This window comes from Castor canadensis, chromosome 5, assembly GCF_047511655.1.
Source record: "Castor canadensis chromosome 5, mCasCan1.hap1v2, whole genome shotgun sequence".
NCBI classification, from domain to species: domain Eukaryota; kingdom Metazoa; phylum Chordata; class Mammalia; order Rodentia; family Castoridae; genus Castor; species Castor canadensis.
Genome location: NC_133390.1, coordinates 105,248,335 through 105,257,601, shown reverse-complemented (window position 1 = coordinate 105,257,601; position 9,267 = coordinate 105,248,335).

Sequence of the window (9,267 nt, the reverse complement as noted above, 5' to 3'; positions counted from 1 at the left end):
AAAAAATTAAGCCATAGCTAAGAGCAAATATTTACTACATGCTTATCTGATAGTGGAATTGGAATAAAATATACAGAGGAAGAAATTAGGGAAAAAAGTGAGAAATTTACATCAAGGTTGCAATGATTGGTTGTTTTGCTGCAATAAAGAAACTGGAAAGAAAAAAATAATGGTAAGAATGACTAATGAGCACAAAGAAGGAACACACAAGCTAGTGTCTGAACTCAAAAAGGACATGAATAAACAACAAAAGAGAATTCAAAGAGTAAACAACTCTGAATTACATATGTGAGTAATTAACTAAAGGGAGCTCAAAGAGAATTCAAACAAACAGATGAATGAAATTAAGACCATGCAGGATATGAAAGAGAAATCAATAAGACATAGAAGTCCTGAAAAATAACCAATCTGAAATGAACAGGTCAATATCCCGAATAAAAATCTCAATCGAAAGCTTGGTAAAAAGAGTGGAACAAGTCAAAAACAGACTATGAGGAACAGAAGATGAAATAGAATAATTAGATCAAATGGGCAAAGACTATGAAAACATGGTAAGAAAATATGAATGGAACATGCAAGAAGTCTGGAACACCATCAAAAGTCCAAATCTATGAACCATGGACATAGAAGAAAGAGATGAAAAACAAAATAACAGCATAGACAACTTATTCAATAGCATAAAAGCTGAAAACTTCCCCAACCTTGAGAAAGGGAGGGACATCCTGCTTGAGGAGGCTTACAGAACACCAAGCTGTAAGAACCAAAAGAGAAATACCTCCAGATGTATCACAATCAAAATACTCAATACACAGTGAAGAAAGAATTCTGAAAGCTACAAAAGAGAAAAAAACCTAATCGCATGTAAAGGCAAACCCAGAAGAATAACAACTGCAGAAAATACTTAAAGGGATCTTACATACAGGAAAAGAAGTTAGAGATAGACAGGAAGATACAAGAAAGAGTAAACCCTTTTGACCAAACAGACTACTAAATAAGAACTAGGGGAAAACTACACATTAGGGAAAGAAAAATGACTGGAAACCCCATGCACCTCCTAATACTAACACTGGATGTTAATGGATTCAACCAAAAGACATAAAACAGCAAATTGGGTTAAAAAAACAAGATCCAATCATATGTTGTTACAAGAGACACATATCACTGAGACAAAAAAAAAACAATAAAAAAAAAACTGGTTTAAATCAAAGGGTGGGAAAAAGTTTTCCAAGCAAATGAACCCCAAAAACATGAGAGAAAAACTGTACTTAAATCTGACAAAGTAGACTTCATACTAAAATCAGAGAGAAGAGACAGTGAAGTTTACTTCATATTAATTAGTAACAACTCACCAAGAAGACATATCAATACTTAACATATATGCACCAAATATAGAGGCATCCAACTGCATTAAAAAATAATAATGGACTGGAAAACACAGATATACCCCAACACAGTGATGATGGGAGACCTGAATACTTCATTGTCACCAACTGATAGGTTAAGCAGGCAAAAAAACAAACTTCATAAATAATACACAGCTAGACAAAATGAACATTATAGATATCTATAAAGCGTTTCATCCAACCACCACACAATGCACATTTTTTTAGCAGTTCATGGAACTTTCTTCAAACCAGATCGTATTTTAGGACACAAAGCAAGTCTCAACAAATGAATGAAAATTGAAATAATCCCCTGTATCATATCATATCACAATGGAATAAAACGAGACTTCAACAACAAAAGAAACTACAGAAAAAATTCAAACACCAAGAAACTGAACAACACACTGCTGAATGACCTGTGGGTAACCAAAGAAATAAGGGAAGAAATAAAAAACTTCCTAGAATGTAATGAAAAAGAAAATACAGCCTAACAGAATCTGTGGTACATAGCCAAGAATGTAGTAAGGAGAAAGTTTATAGCTATAAGTGCCTACATTAACAAACCAGAGACTTTTCAAATAAACAACCTATTGATGCAACTTAAGCTTCTAGAAAAACAAGAAAAAATCAAACCTAAAGCTAGCAGAGAGAAATAATAAAGATTATTACTGAGATCAAGACAAAAAAAATTATACAAAGAATCGATGAAACCAGAGTTTGGTTCTATGAAAAGATTAACAAGATCAACAAACTCTTAGCCAACATGACAAAAATGAGGCAGGAAAAGACCGAAATTAATAAAATCAAAGTTGGAAAAGGGGACATAACCACAAATCCTAACAAAAACTGGAGAATCATTATAGAATACTGTGAAATCTTATAATCAAGCAAACTGGAAAATCTAGAGGAAATGGATAAATTTTTAAATGCATATAACCAAACAAAGAAGATAATAACCACCTAAATAGACCAATAACAAGCAATGAGATTGAAACAGTAATAAAGGGCCTCCCTACTAAGATGATCCCAGGACCTGATAGAGTCATGGCTGACTTCAACCAGAACTTTAAGAAGAACTAAGACCAATCCTCCTTAAACTTTTGCTAGAAATAGAGTGGAAAGGAATACTACAAACTCATCCTATGAAGTCAATATTATACTTATTCCAAAAGTCAATAAAGATGAAACAAAAAAGAGAATTACAGACAAAGATTTGCAACAAAATACTGGCAAACAGAATTCAACAACATTTCAAAAAGATCATACTCCATGACCAAGTTGGTTTCATTGCAGGGATGCAAGAATGGATCAACACGTGTAAATCTATGAACTTAATACAGCATATAAACAGAAGCAAGGACAAAAACAATGTTATATTAGGGAAACAATCCCATTTACAATAATCTCAAAAAAATAAAGTATTTTGGAATAAATTTAACAAAGGAAACCAAAGACCTTGTCAATAAAAATTATAAATCACTGAAGATTGAAATTGAAGAAGACATCTGAATATGGGAAGATTCCCCCATGCTCATAGACTAGTAGAATGAACATTTTAAAAATGGCCATACTAAAGCAATCTACATGTTCAATATAATTCCTATCAGAATTTCAATGACGTTCTTTACAGAGATCGAAAAATCAATCCTAAAATACATATAAAAACATAAAACACCTCAAACAAACAAAGCAATTCTGAGCAAAAAGTCCAATACTCCGGAATTACAATTCCTGATCTCAAACTATACTACAGAGCCATAACAATAGTAGCAGCATCTTATTAGCAGACATGAAGACCAATGGAATGGAATGGAAAACCCAGACATAAACCCATGCAGCTATAGAACACTGATCTTTGACAGAGGAACCCAAAACACAAGAGAGAAAATGACAGCCTCTTCAACAATGTTGCTGAGAAGCTGGGTTTTCATATGTAGAAAACTGAAACGAGATCCCTGTCTTTTACCATGTGCCAATATCAACTGAAAGTGTATACCTTAATAAAAATCCTGAAACTTTGAAACAACCACCGTAAGTAAGAAATATTCTCTAACATATAGGCATAGAGAACAGCTTCCTAAATAGAACTCAAAAGACCCAGCCGCTAAGTGAAAGAATGAACAAATGGGATTGCATCTAAGAAGCTTCTGCACAGCAAAAGAAATAGTCACCTGACTTGACTGTCCAGAGTGGGAGAAAATCTTTGCCAGCTATTAATCTGATAAGGACTAATTTCCAGAATCTATACAGAACTCAAAAATCTCAACCCCCAAAGAACCAACATCCCAATGAAGAAATGGGCAGATGAATTAAATAGCTAATTGTCAAAGAAGAGGTACAAGCGGCCAATAAATACATGAAGAAGTGTTCAACTTTCTTGGCCATAAAAAAGATACAAATCAAAACTACACTGATTTCATATCCTCCCAGTTAGAATACTCATGTTCAAAAGCAAAATCACAAAGAAATGTTGATGAGGATGCTGCAAACCAGGAACCCTTACACACTGTAAGTGGGAATGCAAATTAGTACAACCATTATGGAAGCAGTGTAGAGATTCCTCAGAAAGCTAAAAATAGAACTGCCATATGATTTAGTGGTACCACTCCTGGGCATAGATCTAAAGAACATAAGACAGAATACAATAGAGATACTTGTAGGCTAATGTTCATCACAGCACTATTCACAATAGCCAAGCTATGGAAACAACCCAGATGCCCAACAAACGATGAATGCATGAAGAAGATGTGGTATGTATATACAATTAACTTTTACTCACTTATAAGAACACCATATGGTTTGAAGGTAAATAGATGAAATTGGCAGACATCATGTTAAGTGAAGTAAATCAGGCTCAGAAAGACAAAGGCTGCATGTTTTCTTTATAGATGGAAGATAGATCCAAAAGATAAGCATATACATAAAAAACAAGCATGATCACATACAAACTCACATGAAGAACATGTTTACAATAGTGGAACTACTCTATGGAGCTCAGGGAAGGAGGGAAGGAAAGACAGAATGATAGAGCATCAACAATATCCTAAAACATACCATCTGTAAAGGTGGAGGATATAAGGATATATATTGAAAACTGTTCAAAAATGAGGGGCGGGAGGTAAAGAGGTAATGGAGAGTAATGAAAGGAGTTGAATGGATCCAAGTAAAGTATACTCACAGCTGGGATACGTTGAGAAACTCCTTTAAACATTAACTTAATTATAAATACTGAAAGACAGGACTGTAAAATAAGTACAGTGTGTAGGAGAGGATAGCTTTGGTAGGGGAGAGGGTGAATGAACAAGATGAAGGTTAGGGAATATGGTTAAAGTACTTTATGTACTTATATGAAATAGTACAAAAGAAATTTCTTGCAATAGTTTTATGTGAGGTGGGGAGGGGCTGAGGGGGAGAGGGTGAGGGAGTGATCTAAACAATGTACAATAAAGACCATTTGGATTGTCACAATGAACCCCTCCTGTACAGGGAATAAATCTTAATAAAAATTAATGAAAAAAATGCTTAACATAAAAAGGAAATAGCGGAAATAAATGATAGAGAATGAGGGTCCTGTGACAGGTCCTCACACACCACTTAGCTGTGTAAGACAAGATATGGATTCAGTAAGTACAAGAGAAAACTGAGTTTTTTAACTTGCGAAACATTTTTTCAGTGTTTGGAGATAAATATATAAATTGTATGTAATATAATGTTATTTTACAATAAAATATTACGTTTTAAAAAACATTTAATTTTTATAATTCTACAAAAAATTTTCATTTTTATGTTATCTTCTACATAACTGTAAGTAGTTGCACTCCTAATGCATGTAACATGTAGTAGTAAATAAATCCTTTTTTTGAACCAAAATAAAATTCACTATGAGTAATTTCAAATACCTGTGAAACAACCCGTGGAAATAAGCAGGATGACACATATGTAATGGAAGTCTAAAAAAAAGAAGTAGTACTGAAAGGGCAGAAAAATATTAGAAAGTTAAGGCACAATTTTTCTGTTAAAGTAAAAAAGCAAAGGCTGAATTCACTCTCCTGATTGAATTAATTTGATAATCAGTCAAAATGATTTTCAGATGCTGCATAGCAAGTGAACCAAGACAATGATAATTGAGAGAAGTGAAAGAAAGATAATAGGGTAAGTTGTACAATTGCTAAATCCTATTGCTTAGAGAATGTGCCCAGGGAGCAATGCGAGAAGCAATAACCAGTAAAACTTTGGAGTCTACAGGTTTGAAAAGTACAATGACATCATGATGATCAAGGTTTGCAAAGTGAGAGTATGGACAGGCTGATCACCTAGTTCCACCTTGTTTATAAAATAAAGTTTCCATGCAGGTAACAGCATGGAAGATCAGGTAACATCCTCCCTTTCCCCCAGTCTCAACACATTGAGTGGCTCACAATTGCCCGTGAAGTACATTTCTACTAGCAGCATTTTTGCTGTGGGTCAGGGACTCTTCCAAACAAAAGGTGTAGTGTAATGATGAAAAACTACTTTGATTTGTCTGAGAGTATTTATTTATTTATTTATTGTGCGTACCACCTCCTTCTCCTCTCCTCCATCTCCTTTTTTACTTAAATTTATTTTAACAGATATATAGAATGTAAAAATTATACAGATTTGTAGTATACCATATGATTTATAAGGCAAGTACAAATTGTATCTAAATATATTCTAATATTTAGAATAGTTAAATATCTCTTGCAAATTAATGGTATGAAAATACATAAATCAATCACAATAGACATCTCTGAAAAGAATATATACAAATGATCAATAATCACCTGAAAATATGCTCAACATCATTTGTTTTTAGGAAAACACAAGTCAAACTCACAATCAGTGTTCACATCTGCTTTGATAGCAGCATTCAGAAATACAGATAATTTGAATATTCATACATTATTGGAGACAATATAAAATGCTAAACTCATGTTGGGAAATAGTTTAGCATTTATTCAAGCTGTTAAACAGAATAGCCAAATGATCCACCAATTCTACTCCAAACTATATACCCAAGACAAGAGTAAAATGTATGTTAGCACAAAAAATGTATACACTAATTTCATGGAAGCATGAAATTATGAATAGATGAGTGGGTTACAACCTTATAATGAACCATAGTTATTCAGCAATATAAAGGAATGAAGAAGCTGGGTACCAGTGGCTCACACTTTTAATCCTATCTACTCAGGAGGTAGGGATCAGGAGGGTCACATTTCAAAGCCAGTCTGTACAAATAGTTCACGAAACCCTATCTCAAAAAAAAACCATCACAAAAATGTGGCTGGTGGAGTGGCTCATAGTCAAGGCCCTGAGTTCAAACCCTAGTACTGCAAAAAAAATAATAATAATAATTTTATATATATATAAAGGAATGAGGTACTGATATTTGTCACAACCAGAATGGATCTCACAAATGTTGTCTTAAGTGAAAAAAGCCGGTCCCCAAAGGCCAAATACTGTATTAAAACATTTATATAACATGTCCAAAACACGAGAATCTATACAGACAGAAAATTTATTTGTTACCTAGGTGGGTATAGAGGCAGAGAGTAATGGGCATTGACTCTAGAGCTTCCTTGAAAGTGGAAAATGAACTTAATAAAAATCAGATTGTATCGAAGGTTACACACTCTACATACACTAAAAAGACATTATTTGGTATGTGAATCATATTACAATAAATCTGTAGAAAATGATCATAAACTAAACTTTCTGTCTCTAGTTTAATATATTTTTTCATCATTTAACATTATCTTTATGGTTTCAACTACTAATATTTACATTATAATTATCTGTAAATTGCAGGGCATGGTGGCTCACACTGGAATACTAGCTATTCCAGAGGTGGAGATGAGGAGGATCACTGTTCTGTTCTACATAGCCTGAGCCAAAAGTTACCAAGAACCCTTTATCAATAAACAAGCCAGGTGTGATGGTATATGCTTATAACCCAAGCTATGCAAGAGGCTTAATTAAGAGTGGATTGTGGATCCAGGCAAAATGCAAAACCCTATCTAAAAATAACTGAAGTTAAAAGGGTTGGGAATGTGGTTTGATTGGTAGAGCACTGGCCTTGCAAGCATAAAACTCCCCTAAATTCAAACCAAAGTTTCACCACCAACAACAAAGCAATTAAATGTAACTTTTAACTTTGTCAGGTGCTTACAGCCAATTATCAGTACTCACCTTTACATTTTGTACCAATTTTCCCTGGCAGCATTTCACTGTTGTTTCTCCTCATGCAGCTATTATCCATGCAGTTGGTACCTTATTGCTTTATCCTAACAGAATTTTTAAAAAATTTAGAAGTAAATCACATGAGGTCTAGCATAAATTAAATGCAAGAAAAGTATAACCCACCCCCATGTGTCTCCATTTAAAACTCATCACATAAAAATGAGGAAAAGAAAGTACAATAGTTGCAAGGTCTGACTGCTGTTGTGGAATAGGCTCAATCTCTCTCCCTAAAGTGTGACAGGAACATAATTGTACAGATATTGTGATGCTCCTCTCTTGGTTCAGAATTCCTAAATCCCTACTTTTCTGAGGGATGTCAGAAGTATGGTTGCTTTTAATTATGGCAAAGGAGATTTGAATGTACCAACATTTTGTAGAAAGAAATTACTATAAGTCAAATCAGGGAAATAGGTTTAAATGTATTACCAGAATGAGAGAGCATCAATGTTTTAGCAATGCTGCTCATTTCCTCAGAAAACTATGACAAGCAAACACCAACTGAATGATTTAAAAAACAGAAATCCATTTTCTCATGGTTCTAGCTGTTAGGAAACTGAGATCTAGGTGTTGGCAGGCCATATTACCTGGGAAGACGTGGGGGAAGATCATTTCCACGCTGTCTCCTAGCTCCTGGTCCATCCCTGCCTTGTGGTAGCACAGCTCTGACCTATACATGGCATTTCCTTGTGTGTACAAATCTCCTTACTTTCTAAGGACACTGGCCATACTGCATTATAGGCCGAGCCTCCTCCAGTGTGACCACATCTTAACCAATTATATCTGTAGCAGCTCTATTTTCAAATAAACATTCATTCTAAGGCACCAAAAGTGAGGGCATTAACATGAATTTTGTGACTACACAGTCTAATTAGTAACAGGACACATCAATAGTTAAGATGTAGTATGTTAGGGAGTGCATTTCAGAGAAGTAAGGCAGAATCACCTTGACTTGAATTGTTTCCTATACTAGAGCTAGGGGACCAAGGCAAGGGCTAAAAGCCACTGATTTATAAGCATGAGTCATAGGCACATAATGATATATGTAGACAAATAATGTTGAATCAAAAACCATCCATCTTTATTATAAAGCATCTATAGAATTAACTTTGTCATTTAAAATGTAGTTCCCAGTCTATATTTAGTATACATCTGCATGTTATTATACAGAATATAGCATTTTAAAATAGAAACATACTTAGCACATATAATGACTTTTTTACACAAGAAGTAAAAACAAATTTCAACTCCTAAAGAAGAAATTGGATCTAATCATTACACTAGAACAGGGCATCAAAAAATCCTACTTAATTTTAACTTGTGAAAATATTGCATAACACAAATTTTCATATTAGCAAAATGATAATATATTCAATAAATCATATTTTAGAAGGAATGAAGAGAAACAACTTACTCATTTAGATAGTGGTTAGACTGATTTTGTGATACCAGCAAGGCCCTGTCAATTCAGGTGAGAAGTAGTATAAATTTAGTTCTTGTAACTTTTCTTTTCTTTTTATTTATTCATTTATTCATATATGCATACATTGTTCGGGGCATTTCTCCCCCTTACTCTCCACTCCTCCCAACCCCTCCCACTCACTTCCAGGCAGAACCTGTTCTG